General features: G+C 42.9%; 1 protein-coding gene across 11 annotated transcripts in view; it reads right to left on the minus strand.

Annotated features, from left to right (window-relative positions):
* The window catches only part of PCDH15 (protocadherin related 15), a 790,091-nt gene that overhangs the window by 745,356 nt on the left and 29,776 nt on the right, over positions 1-14,959 (minus strand). For all 11 annotated transcript variants that reach the window (XM_039547294.1, XM_039547276.1, XM_039547275.1 and 8 more), the window contains 2 exons: positions 9,772-9,820; positions 7,901-7,967 (listed from right to left, as the gene is read on the minus strand). The gene's annotated coding sequence lies outside the window, so the exon portion shown is untranslated. The remainder of the gene's footprint in view (positions 1-7,900; positions 7,968-9,771; positions 9,821-14,959) is intronic.

The raw sequence follows: 14,959 nt of genomic DNA on the forward strand, positions 1-14,959 counted from the left end.
GAAGGATTTAAGCACCTAAGTAGGAGTTAAGTGCTAAAATCCAAAATCTAGATTGGCTTGCCACTGAGAACCTCAAAACCCCTATAAATTGTCATCTAACCCTGGAGATGCCTAAACTCCTCAGTGCTTACATTGTTGCTGTAAAAGTCCCCTATGTACCCAGGTTTATGCCTCTGGGCATGCACAGAATGCCTCAGTGTAGGCACCTGGGAACTCGTCACGGCTAGGGAGAATTATTTTATATTCCAGAGGTTTAAGCACTCACCTGAGAGCTGGCAAACCCATGTTCAAAACCTTTCTCCTCAGGTCGGGGCAAGGGGGAGGAATTGAACCATGGATGGCCACACCCAGTGGTGGACTAGGCACTGGGCCAATGGGGCCCATATCCAGGGGCCCTGGCTAATTGGGGTGCCCCTGGAAAATGGACACCCCCGCACCCCAACCCACTCTGCCTGACCAGCGCTCCTGCTAGGGAGCGGGGCTCACACACGGCACTCCTGCTGGGGAGTGAGGTTGGGGGCTTCCCCTGCTTCGCCCACCCACACGGTGCTCCTGCTGGGGAGTGGGGGAAGCCAGCTCTCCCTGGCAGAAGTGCAAAGCCCCTGTTCTCCAACCCCATTTCCCCAGCAGGAATGCCGGTGGGGGGAGGCGGGCTGCAGGCGGAAAGGGTAGAGAGGGCCCCCTTCTTGCTCTGGTCTTGACTCTGCCCACACCCCACGAGTACCCTAACTATTGAGCTACTGGCTTTATAAAGGAGGCCTCCACTACCTCAGCCATATTGTTTGGCATTAGGTGTGTGCCACTGTCTTCCTGGCAAAAAAACAACAACAGAGGCACCTGACTCCAGGAAGGGTTCCCAGATATGGATCCTAAGTGGATAGGTGCCTTCCTTCAGGTCAGACTTAAGCACCTAAAACTGTAACAGAGGCAGGGCTTAGGACACATCCCTCTCCATGGCATCTGCTATTGGCTGATTTAGCCCTGGTCTACACTACGAGTTTAGGTCAAATTTAGCAGCGTTAGATTGATTTAACCCTGCACCCGTCCACACAACAAAGCCATTTTTGTTGACTTAAAGGGCTCTTAAAATCGATTTCCTGATGAGAGGATTAGTGGTGAAATCGACCTGACTGGGTCGAATTTGGGGTAGTGTGGATGCAATTCGACAGTATTGGCCTCCGGGAGCTATCCCAGAGTGCTCTATTGTGACTGCTCTGGACAGCACTCTCAACTCAGATGTACTGGCCAGGTAGACAGGAAAAGCCCTGTGAACATTTGAATTTCATTTCCTGTTTGGCCAGCGTGGCAAGCTGATCAGCACAGGTGACCATGCAGAGCTCATCAGCACAGGTGACCATGGAGTCCCAGAATCGCAAAAGAGCTCCAGCGTGGACCGAGTGGGAGGTACTGGATCTGATTGCTGTATGGGGAGACGAATCCGTGCTATCTGAACTCCGTTCCAAAAGATGAAATGCTGGAATATTTGAAAAAATCTCCAAGGGCATGAAGGACAGAGGTTATAACAGGGACCCGCAGCAGTGCTGCATGAAACTTAAGGAGCTCAGGCAAGCCTACCAAAGAACCAGAGAGGCAAACCCAGACATGCCGCTTCTATGATGAGCAGCATGTCATTCTAGGGGGTGCTCTTACAACTACCCTACCCCTGTGCTTCCCTCCTCCCCCACCCCTCCCGGGCTACCTTGACAGTGATCCCCCCATTTGTGTGACGAATCAATAAAGAATGCATGAATTTGAAACAAATGACAACTTTATTGCCTCTGCAAGCTGAGATCAAAGGGGGAGGGAAGGGCGGTTGGCTTACAGGGAAGTAGAGTGAACCAAGTGGGCGGGTTTTCATGAAGGAGAAACTAACAGAACTTTCACACCATAGCCTGGCCAGTCATGAAACTGGTTTTCAAAGCTTTTCTGATGTTCTAACCTCCCTGGTGTCTGGCTGTGCTTAATCAGCGGCCAGGCGATTTGCCTCAACCTCCCACCACACCATAAATGTCTCCCCCTTATTCTCACAGATATTGTAGAGCACACAGCAAGCAGTAATAACTATGGGACTATTGGTTTTGCTGAGGTCTAACCGAGTCAGTAAACTGCGCCAGCGAGCTTTTAAATGTCCAAAGGCACATTCTACCACCATTCTGCACTTGCTCAGCCTATAGTTGAACTGCTCCTTACTACTGTCCAGGCTTCATGAGCCATGGGAGCCAGCGGTAGGTGCGACCGTGTGGTGCTGCCGACTGGGAGAGCAGCCTGAGGCAGAAGCCTCCAGCTGGCATGATATTCCAGGCAGGACTGAATCTCCATTAGACAAAACTTAAAGAAGAGAATGACCTGGAGTCATTCCCATTTTTGTCCAGGTGCCCTGACTGAGATCACCGAGGCCGGCCAGGAGCACCCATGTCTGCCCAGGCGCCCCCAACCAACCTAACCGAGGTCGGCCAAGAGCACCCATGGGATGATGACAACGGCTATTAGTCGTATTGCACCATCTGCCATCCACAAGGCAAGGCAAGAGGGTGCTGCTGTGTAGCAATGCAGTACTGCGTCTGCCAGCAGCACCCAGGAGACATATGGTGACAGTGAGCTGAGCGGGTTCCATGCTTGCTGTGGTATGTCGTCTGCATGGGTAACCCAGGAAAAAAGTCGAGAAATGATTTTTTGCCATTACTTTCATAGAGGGAGGGAGGAGGGGGGCCTGACGACATGTACCCAGAACCACCCACGACAATGTTTTTGCCTCATCAGGCATTGGGAGTTCAACCCAGAATTCCAATGGGCAGCGGAGACTGCAGGAACTGTGGGATAGCTACCACAGTGCAATGCTCCAAAAGTCGACGCTAGCCTCGGTACTGTGGACACACACCGACGTCTTAATGCGCTTAGTGGGGAAACACACAATCAACTGTATCAAATTGATTTTTTCTAAAAAATCGACTTCTATTAAATTGACCTAATTTCGTAGTGTAGACATACCCTTAGGTTGCTCACTGCTTGGCATCCTGGCTTTTGTGAATCCCATTCTTAGGTGGCTATCTTTTGCCAGGCACTGTATAGGAAGCTTAGACTGGGACTTTTCAGCATGAAAAAGCGATAACTAAGAAGGGATATTATAGAAGTCTATAAAAGCTTGATTGATGTGGAGAAAGTGAAAAAAGAAATCTTATCTACTCCTTCACATAACACGAGAACCAGGGGTCTCCCAATAAAATTAATAGGCAGCAGGTTTAAAACAAATGAAAGGAAGTATTTCTTCACACAACACACAGTCAACCTGTGGAACTCATTGCCAGGGGATACTGTGGGATGCAACATCATGCTATGAGTGTCCCTAGTTTCTGTTCACGAGAAGCTGGGAGTGGACGATAGGATGAATCACTTGATGATTGCCTGTCCTGTTCATTCCTTCGGAAGCACCTGTCATTGGCCACTCTCTGAAGACAGGATACTGGGCTAGATGGACCATAGGTGTGACCCAGTATGGCCATTCTTATGCATCTACTCAGGCTTTGTTGATCCCACTGGGTCCATAGGTACCTAAAAGCTGCATTGCAATACTTATGTCCCTTTGTGGTTTTGGGCCAAAGTGCATAGGTGAACACAATGCATGTCCACAATCCATCTTCTATAGTGCATATTACAGTCTACTTTGTTTAGTGTATTTATATAATGATATTTTGCATTTTCTGTCTTTTGAGTCAATTTAAGTATTTTATATAATTTGAAGAACCATTTCATGTATGATAACTAAGGGAGAAGCTGGCTCATTACTGAGTAGGTACTATACTAAAACAGTACTGTCTGTGGAGGAGAAAATGAGAAAAAAACTGGACGTGGTGAAGGTTGGATGGAGTCCTAATGACATTGGGACCTATTTCCTTTTAGTAGCTAAGGCCCTAAGCCTGCAGATCCTTACAACATGCCTGACTTTAACCATGTAGTAGTCCCATTGAAGTCAATGATACCACTTTCATCAGTAAATTTTATGCATGTGCTGAAGTGTTTCCAGGACTAAAGCCTAAATTGGCTGGTTTAATTACACTGGGACAAAATGCTGGATCATTTCACATGTAATCTGATTAAACATTTTGACTATCTTGCTGAAATGAAATTTATTTTTCTCACTTTTAGAAAAGAGGAACAACTTGGTCATTGTAACTAAAGTGACTGGGGGTGGGGGGAGATTAAAAATTGCTCCTGGCTTTGATCTTGTATTTTCAATTTAGTTGGTTTAAGCTTGGAGTAAAGGTTTTGGCCAAGTTTTAAATCTCTGAAAATAGGAGTTTATAATAAAATGCTGACATACTCTTAACTGTAGTAATACTAGTAGGCTCATTAAAATGTACTCCACCAAAAACCCCTCTTTGTGACCAGCTCCACTTGAAGTGATTTGTTAAGTACAATGTGATAAAAAGTAAACCACATTTGCATCAAGTCATGTCACAAAGACCCACATCTGATGTGATTCTGCTGGCACTCCTTTAGTTATTATTGCTGCCAACACGCAGGGTGTAAGGAAACCTGATTGTAATTCAGATTGGAAGTAGTAGGGAGCACTGGGATCTGCTACACAGAGGCCTGCAATCTGTCCATCTGTTCACAGTGAGGGATTAAATTAAATCCCATTGAGCTTTCATATTCACAAATCCAGGAACAGTAGTAATTGGTTATTAAACAAATTAAAGTTTGTTGTGTTTACAGTTTTATCTCAAATTGGTATCAAGGCAAGTTTGTGCTGCATATTACGGATTTTTTTCCCCCTTCAACAGTTTACGTATTCTTTGGATCCATATAAATATTGTTTGAAATACAGAATAGCAGCTTCTTGTGATTTTTCATCCAGTTTTTATTAGAACAGATTAGATCTCTTAGAATAGATCTCTCTTACTCTAAAAAATCATAAAGCTAATTGTATTGGCATTTATGTAACTTTTTTTCTGAAAAGTGCATCTCATGCACTTTATAGAGCAATGAATTACAAATGTGTAGTACTCTAACTGTATGCAAACAGTGAACAATATTCCAATTACAGCTGTGAAGATTGCCACAAACATTTATATTCATGCCAGTTCATCTTTGCTGGGCTGAATTGAGTGAGAAAAGCTGATCAAGGACACTAAAGATTTTTTTTTTTAACTCTAGTCAAAGAACTACCAGGTTTAAATACGTGGAAATAGTACTTTAACATGTCATCTAACAGATAGGTTCTCTATTGACTGCATAACTTGAAATATTTTACTGCAGTGGCAACATTCTGGGAACAATCCTGCCTTGGGTTGGCCAAGTCTATTGTGTTTGGGGTACACAGAGCCTCTTGATCACAATGCCTTAGACCACCTTCATAGGAGCTGGTAGGGGGCACAGATAAAACGTTTCATCTCAGATCCACAAAGGGACTTAGGCACCTAAACCACAGATTTAGGTGCTATTGCAATCCACAGAAATCCCACTTAGCTGCTGCCTAACCCTGGAGGCACCTAAACTCACTCAGCACCTAAATTTTGGCTGCAAAAGTCCCCAAGGCACCTTAAGTTTTACTGCTTACATGGCCTGATACAGTATGGGTGCTCTGTGCATTCCTAAATACCACACAAAATGTCTGGGGTGGAGGAAGCTGCTTCCCTTATAACCTTTAGTCTAGTGGTTAGGGTACTCTCCCAGAACATGGGAAGCCCTGCTCCAATATTCACCCACCCCCCAGCCTGAGGAGGAGGAGGAATATGGACAGTCCTTCCCCATTCTTCTGGTAAGTGGCCTAACCATTGGGCTATCGGTATTCTGATAGAAGTTTCTCTCAACCCCTCCTGTTGAAGCTGTTTTAATTTGTATGAATAGTTAAACAAGCATTGTGTCAGAGGGAGTGTATGAATGCCTCTATAGTCCTGTGGCTAGGGCATTCATGAGAGCAGTGGGAACTCCTGTTCAGATATTGAGTGGTCATCTCCCACATTCTAGTTAAGCATTCTAGGTAAGCACCCTAACTACTGTGCTAAAAGCTATAAGGGAGGCCACCTACTCCCTCAACCCCTATCCCTTTTGTGTGGAGTTAGACAGGTGCCTATGCCATTTAAAAACTCTGTGGGGGTGGGGGACATTTTGGACACAACCCTCTTATCAGCATCTTCTATTTGCTATCTTAGGTGGCTCCTCACCTACAGGGCCAGCTTTAGGCCGATTCCCCGGATTTGGGCCCGGTGCCTAAGAGGCTCCTTAGGCGCCTTTTTAATTTTTTTAAATTTTTTTTACTCACCGGGTCCGCTCCGGGTCTTCGGTGGCATTTTGGTGGCAGGGGGGTCCTTCGGTGCCGCGTAAGACCCGGAGCGGAGCCCCTGCCGCCAAAGTGCTGCTGAAGCCCCAGACTGCCGCCAGGTATTCGAATCAGGCCCCGCAATTCATAAAGCCAGCCCTGCCTGTCTAGCATGCTGGCTTTTGTGGATCACATTGTCAGGAGCTTAACTCTGCCCATGCATTATATAGGTAACCTAGACACCTAACACAGGGTTTGTGCAGTCTAGTGATTTTCAACGTATTTAAAAGTTAGGTATAGCAATGCTCAGTGTCGCTACTCCATTTCTTTATGGACCCAGACCCTCAGCCTTCTCTAGAGTAGGAGTTAAAAGGTGTTAGCTAACATGTGCGTTAAAAGCCTGGTATTGACCAGGCTGTCTGCCTTTAACAGGTATTTAAATGATTAAGCTAAAGCATGTGAAGAATCTCCATAGTCCCAACTATAGCCAGATGTTTATGCCAGGACCTCAGCTGGTAGGTGACAATGGGGGAGTTAGGCACACTTTATTTTTTGAAGCACCAATAAGGAGGGCTGTGGAGCATTGATCTGTCATGGATATATTGCTCTATTTAGCCACATAACAGTGAAAGTGCACTGCCAAGCCAACATGCCTCTACCATGGTCTTCTGGAGAACGCTTCTGAAATTAAGAGTATAGTTTAGCCTCCATATCCTCGTTTAGTCTGTGGCCTTTCTGTCTCATTGGCAAAGGGTGTGACAAATCATATCAATTGTAATGATAGTTTTGTGATGTGAACAACTGTTTACTTAGAAACCACTGAAACCATCAACTCATTTCACAAACACAAAACTATAAAACTGTAATGAATCTGCTCACTGCTACCCTGGTTAGAATTTGAACAGGTGGTGAGGTACATATGAAAGGATATGCTATCCTAGTTACATGAGTCAGCCAGCCACGCTCTCTGCCTAAATGATTTATTAATTCTTGAGCATCAAAACAAAGAAAAGTGAAGGAGACATTGATACTCCCACAAGTGCTCTTTGTAGTAAGAGGGAGTATTTTATATGTACACTATTTTACTCATGTGAACAGTCCCACATCTTAGCAGGTTTGTCTCCTCTGCTAGCTGTTTTTGATGAAGTGAATCTGTACATCAGGCAAATTTTCACTGACTTACTTCTCTACTGATAATGTAACGAAGTATCTTAACTCCCAAAATCTCTTAAATTTAAATTTCCTCACTTCCTTTCTTCACTTTCACCCACCATTTCCAACTGTTGCACTCTTTATGTATTTAGTTAATTATCTACTCTTCACAGACTAAAGATTTACTCTTCAAATATATTTTACTGGATATTTATATATCTATGGACCATTCATTAATATGCTGATTGAAGGCTTTGAACCATGAAAGGCTCACTTCAGAGATGTAATTTGAGCACTTGATTTGAATACCATAATGTAATCTTACATAATGCTTGTTGCACAGCAAAACATCTCATGAAATTACTTTTAGTAAACTCTGCTGTACAAGTGGAGTTTTATCATTTCTGTTTTCATCATTAAATGAAAAACACCTTCTTAATAATCCCTATATACTGAAGATTAAAAAAACTATATAATGTTTTGTCCAACCTGGATTAAATTTTCCACAGGAAAGAATAGCAATCTCAGCTCATGCCATGGCACTTCCGGGTGGATCCTGGTATAAATTCCAATATGGAGAAGAAGGGCATTAATTTGGCAGCCTCATTTTCCATATACATGTAAGTTAGCGGAAAGCTCAAAGTCAAATGCATGCTAGTCCCCTGTTAGTCAAAGCCAAATCCCACAGAAGATTAAAGAAGGAAATCCTTACATTCCCCTGGATCCTAAAGCCTGTCTCCTAACAAAAGCATCTGTCTCCTCTACTGACAATTTATTTAACCTTATTAATGGTTCAGCCCAGACACCATTTCCACAAGCATCTAAAATACAAGAGAGTCAAATAAGACAATACTTTCTTGTTAATCTTGGATTATGAACTAGTTTTTCTGATGCCTAGTATCAATACATGACTTTGTGTTTCCTTCAATTAATTCAGTCCTTACACAGCCCTTGTTAGATAATAATTTACAATTTAAAAAAAAAATTTTTTTTCCACTGTGCAACAATCTCATTGACAGCTGAACATATGATTCTAATCACTCTCACTGTACGATGGCCAAAAACAGGCTGAAAAATCCATATTTACTCTTCATCATGTGGCGAGAGGGCTGGATTTAGTCACTCAAGGAACAGCAGGGAAGGTACCCTTCTGATTCATAGGTGAGACAGAATGAAGCTGCATTTCCAGTGATTGTGGATACATTGGAGGCAAGGGCATCTGTATGGATGCCCAGGTCCTCTGTACTATTCTCTGCCCCTCCATATCCTGTTGTCTTAAAAGCTATTCTATTATGCATTTCACCCCCACCCCTACTTGGCTAAGTCTCTCCCCTCCCCCCAAGTGTTTTGAAGGCATGGAACCAGTGAATTAATCCTGACAATTTCTGTTAGAGAGATGCCACAATAACAACCTTTCCCTAGCTCTCCCCACTTATGTACCCCCATCTCTGCCCCAAAACCCACTAAACATAGTGTTTCAGAAGGAAGACAATGGTCTGCATTGCCTCAAACCTTCTCTAGCAGATTTTGGCCTAGTTGTGCAGGTTTCACTCTAGATTTTTCACTCCTGCCAAATAAATCAAGGGAATGAAATAGCCCTGTGGCTGCGATTCTGATTCTAACTTTAGAGCACCGTGTTTTTTATTTTGATTTAGTTTTCTTTCTCCTATGAGCAAACAGCAACATTTATGCTGGAATCCAAAGACTCACCTAAGAGCTGATATTTCTACAGCTCTGAAAATGTTGTTCTAAAGACTGTAATATCTGTAAGGGATGAGGCTACTGTAGAAATATTATCATCAGTTCAGCACACCATGCAGCACTACCATTCCTTACCACACAAAGACATGTACACTGAATGAGTACAGAGACTGATTTATTTTCCTGGCCCAGAAGAGCTTATTCTGCACGTGGCTGAAGCAGCCTGAGAGGAGCTAAGAAAAGCAGAAAGGATACAAGTTGTTCTACTCACTCACACTATAACCAGCAAGTCAACAAAGAGAGGTCTGACTTTCCACTTTATGCTGTCATTTTCTAATGTCATCAGCAATCTCTGTTTCTTAAATTATTATGCATAGCTGGGTTTAATTTCTGATGAAAAAACTATCTTTACAAATACTATATAAAATATTTCTCTCAAAATGTCTTGTCCTCTTGTGGCAGGAAACTTTTAACCACTTACTGGTCTTATTTAAACTATTGAAATAATTTCTATGGCTATGCCCTATTACAGTTATTGACTATTTGTCCAAAGGTCAAGAAGCACTCAAGCCTCAGAAGGGACATAGTACCATGGTTTGAATGTTAATGGAAACATCTTTAAAGAATATAAGGAAGACTATAGATAAGATCAAATATACCTCTGCCTATCTCCAAGTTCATTTTATGTTGATTCAGCTCTCACAGGAACTAAGAAAAAGAAAAGGTTTCATTAAGAAGAGACACAGGCAACCTGGGAACCAATTTTTCTTTCATGTTAATCAGATAAGGTATACATGAGAGCCACATTAGAATAAACTGGGATTTCACCAGAGAATGTACATTTCTCTTTCTGTGTCCCTACACCATCCCTAAATTCTTTTGCCTCCATTCCAGAGTATTCCCTTCCATGAGAACAAACTGTTCCAAGTAAACAATAAGAACATATAATACTTAGCAATAATAGCAATGGGCTGGAGCAAAAAGCCACTAGCAGCAGCCATACTAACAGGGTATAAATGAAGGAGGGATAGCTCCCTTTTATGGGCACCCTGCCAGCTAGATATAAAATCCCTGTTAGTAGCTATTCTTTACTTGCTTTACCTGTAAAGGGTTAAAAAGTCCATAGGTAAAAGGAAGGGAGTGGGCACCTGACCAAAAGAGCCAATGGAAAGGCTAGAACTTTTTAAAATTGGTGAAAAACTTCCCTTTTGTCTGTCTGTGTTGTTCTCCCAGAGAGCAGAGATGGCTGGGGCTATGCTGTAAAAGCTTGGGCCAGGTATGAAAATCATCAGATCATACCTAGAAACTACTCATTTGAAACCTCAGATACGTAAGTAGATCAGGAAATGTCTAGGAAAATGAGATTAAGACAAGATTAAGTTTATCTCTTTTATTTCTTTATGGCTTGTGGACTCCTCTGTGCTAACCCCAGGTGCTTTTGTTTTGCTCGTAACCTTTAAACTGGACCTCAAGATGCTACCTTGATGCTTAATCCTTGTAATTGTTTTTTTTTAAACCTAACAAAAAGCTTAATTTACAGATGTATTTTCTTTCTTTTTGTTTTTAATAAAATTTACCTTTTTTAAGAACAGGATTGGATTTTTGTGTCCCTAGGAGGTTTGTGCACATGTTGTTTAATTAGCTGGTGGCAATAGCTGATTTCCTTTGTTTTCTTTCTCAGTTCTTCCCCAGAGTGGGGGTGAAAGGGCTTGACCCCAAGTGCACCTTCCTGGGTTCTCAAAGGGTTTTTTTACACTGAACAAACTCCAAGGTGTTCATAACTCTGAAGTTCTATTGTAGTTAAATGTATAGGAAATACACTTGAGGGAGGGATAGCTCAGTGGTTTGAGCTTTGGCCTGCTAAACCCAGGGTTATAAGCTTAATCCTTGAGGGGGCCACTTAGGGATCTGGGGCAAAATCAGTACTTGGTCCTGCTGGTGAAGGCAGGGGACTGGACTTGATGACCTTTCAAGGTCCCTTCCAGTTCTAGGAGATAAATTAAGTTAATGGAGATATCCTATTTATTTTATGGTGGCAGCATCTACCCATCCAAGGTCAGAGAAAAGCTGTAACCGTGGGAGTTTAATACAAGCTTGGAGTGGCCAGTATTAATTTTTAGAATCCTTGCAGGCCCCCACCTTCTGCACTCAACATGCCAGAGTGGGGAATCAGCCTTAACAGGTATGAAGAATTCTTCTACGCTCACCTTTTGTCAGGCTCAGCAAAGAATGAGAGGAAGCAGTTTGTGCTTCTCTAGCCCTCTAGGGCTGTCCTAACTCATACCCCAGCAGCAATGACCCTATAATCTACTGAACTACTCCTCCCCCAGCACCCTGTGATGGGATGGTGAGCTAGTTACCATAGAACTGTAGAACTGGAAGGGATCTTGAGAGGTCATCTGCACTGGGGCAGGACCAAGTACACTTAGACCATCCATGACAGGCATTTGTCCAACCTGTTCTTAAAAGCCTTTAATAATGGGGATTACACAACCTCCCTTGGAAATCTATTCCAGAGCTCTTGAATTAGTTAGCAGTCTCGTTAATAACTATAGCCAACTTTGAAAATCAGATAGGTAATAATCTTCACATAAGACAGCAGCTACTTAAGAAAAAATGAGATTTTTTTGTATACTTTCTATCAAAGTTTTATAGTACCATTAACTGGATATGAATCCACTGAAAGCTTTCTTAGTCAATAACATTGATGGCAAAGAAACTTTTATTAAAAAAAATCTTATTCCTACCACTTTTGACTAGAATCTCACACCTATTTCATTGGAACAGAAAGACAAATTTACTAGTCAAATTCAACAACCAGTATCTAAACAAGTTTTCCCACATGAAATCGTTATGTGCTATTATGCATATTATGACTATACTCAGTCATTACTATTAGGATAATACACCACTTTGCACAGTACACTGAAACTTTAGGCATATTTTACATGCATTTGCTGTCAAACTTACTTTAATCGTAAAAATATAAATTTAATATTTCTGTTAAGAAATTAGGACATGATACTGCACAAAGTTAAGCATAATTGTAGGTCCTTGTAGGATCAGAGCACATATTTATAAATACTTATAGCTTAAGGTTTTTATTTTATGTTTTAATTTGGGAAGTGGTGAAAGGGCCTATCCTCGGTGGGAACAAGCCAACCTGAAAATTTTAAAGTTCAGCTGTTTGAGTAGTGTGGGAGAGACATTTATTTAAACTGAGAAAGCTGACAGATTTGGCTCAAAATGTCTAGAAAAATTCACCACTGGGCTAAAATGAAGTGTAAGCAAATTCAAATCAAAAGGTTAATTTTAAGAAAACAAGAAGCACTGAAATTCTTGATGCAACCTTGGCACTCCTGCTCCCACATAACACTGACTCCAGTTTTGTAATCTGTTACTTGAACTATCAATCAAGTTCCATTTTCCTTCATGAAGTCCTACATTCTGATTCACTAGTGTGACATGGCATGGCATTTTTCTTCTTGTTTTAATAACCACTGAATCCTAGAGTACATATTTCAAGTGAGCACTTGCTTACAAAAGTAATTGTGCTCATTTGCAGTATTTGCTACCTCTAAAATTGGTGAATTTTTATCCTGCAATAAAAAACAAGGTGTGTTGTGCATTCCTTGCAAGCTTTGTTACCAACGAGATGAGCCCTTGCTGATATAAACAGAAACTTCCATGATTGGCTGTTCTGACTGCATGATTTATATTACTTACCACAGGTTAACTTGGTAAGTAATATAAATTGGTAAGTAATTGCTGTTCACTTCCTGGAACCCATTGAATTTTCTTCTACAGTGCTATTTTATGGACCACTACATTTCACAAATCAAAGATTCAATAGTCATAGTGAAGAATGAAACTCCACCAGAGAGGTCCTTTGGGGCCATCTGCCTGTCCCAAGTCAGGGTAAAGGAGGAGGGTTGGGCGTGGGGCTAGCAACTCCACCCTGTAAAAATCAGCTTGCTACAGAAACGCCAACAATAGAGTTAACAGAGACTTTTAGCCTGGAAAAAGAAGGGTCTTCAACTCGAAGACGCATGACGCTGGGTGGTGAAAGCCGCGAGGAAGCCACTAAGCCGATCACCCTTCTTACAACCAGGAGGATTACCATCGGCACATGGAACGTGAGGACCATGTACGAGTCAGGAAAGACGGCATAGGTTGCAGCAGAGATGAGGAGCAACAACCTGACCCTACTAGGCATTAGCGAGACAAGATGGACACAAGCTGGACAGAGACGACTGTTGACAGGAGAGCTGTTGCTGTATTCAGGACATGAAGAGAGCAACGCACCCCACACACAGGGAGTAGGCTTCATGATGTCCAAACAGGCACAGAGAGCACTGATTGGTTGGGAGGCACATGGTCCCAGGATCATCATAGCATCCTTCAGAACTAAAATGAAGAGGATTAAGATGAATGTTGTTCAGTGCTACGCTCCAACCAATGACAGTGAAGAGGAGGACAAAGACTACTTTTACAACAGACTCCAGAAAATATTAGAGACCCTCCCAGACAAAGACATTACCATCCTTATGGGAGACTTTAATGCCAAAATTGGACCTGATAACACAGGATACGAACAAGTCATGGGGACCCACGCTCTGGGAGAGATGAGTGAGAATGGAGAGAGATTTGTGGATCTGTGTGCACTTAACAACCTGGTCATAGGAGGCAGCATCTTTCCTCACAAGCGGATCCACAAGAGTACCTGGGTATCGCCAGCAGGCATGACAGAAAACCAGATCGACCATGTCTGCATTAGCAAGAAGTTCAGAAGATCCTTGCAGGACGTTAGAGTTAGAAGAGGAGCAGACGTGGCGTCTGACCATCACTTAGTGGTGGCCAGATTGAAGCTGAAGCTGAAGAAGAACTGGATAGATGCGTCAGACAGAAGAGCGAAGTACAACGTCAACCTTCTGAAGGACCATAAGACCAAGGAAGATTTTGGATTGACGCTGAAGAATAAGTTTTCAGTACTACAGGATCGGTCTGAGGAAGAGGAAGACAGTGTACTCAACAGATGGCAGAAAGTGAGAGACACGCTTAGGTCAGCATGCCAGGAAGTGCTTGGAATTAAGAAACACCAGCAGAAAGAGTGGATCACAGCAGAGTCCTTGACTAAGATAGAAGACAGAAAGAAGAAGAAGGCAGCAGTCAACAACAGCAGGACTAGAGCAGCAAAGGCCAAAGCTCAAAAAGACTATGCTGAAGCCCACAGAGCAGTGAAGAGGAATATTAGGAAGGATAAGAGAGATTATGTGGATGGACTGGCTGCAGAAGCAGAGCAGGCAGCATACAGCGGTAACATGAAACAGCTGTACGATACTACCAAGCGACTGTCTGGAAAGTTCAGCAAGCCAGAACGTCCTGTTAAAGACAAGCAGGGAAAGTCTATAACAGGAATAGAACAACAGATGAACAGATGGGCAGAGCACTTTGAGGAACTCCTGAACAGACCAGCACAACCAAATCCACCAGACATCGACCCAGCCAACGAGGACCTCCCAATCAATTGCGATAAACCAAGCAGAGCTGAGATCAGAAAAGCCATCACCATGATGAAGAACAGTAAGGCGGCTGGACCTGACGACATCCCAGCAGAGGCCCTGAAAGCAGACCTGGATACTTCAGTGGAAATGCTGTACCCCCTCTTTGAGAAGATATGGGAAGAAGAAGTGATTCCGGCTGACTGGAAAGAGGGATATCTCATCAAAATCCCCAAGAAAGGAGACCTCAGCAACTGTGCCAACTATAGAGGAATCACACTCCTGTCGGTGCCAGGGAAGGTCTTCAACCGAGTCCTCTTAGAGAGAATGAAGGATGCCGTCGATC

The sequence above is a fragment of the Mauremys reevesii genome, linkage group 7, assembly GCF_016161935.1.
Source record: "Mauremys reevesii isolate NIE-2019 linkage group 7, ASM1616193v1, whole genome shotgun sequence".
Taxonomy (NCBI): Eukaryota; Metazoa; Chordata; order Testudines; family Geoemydidae; genus Mauremys; species Mauremys reevesii.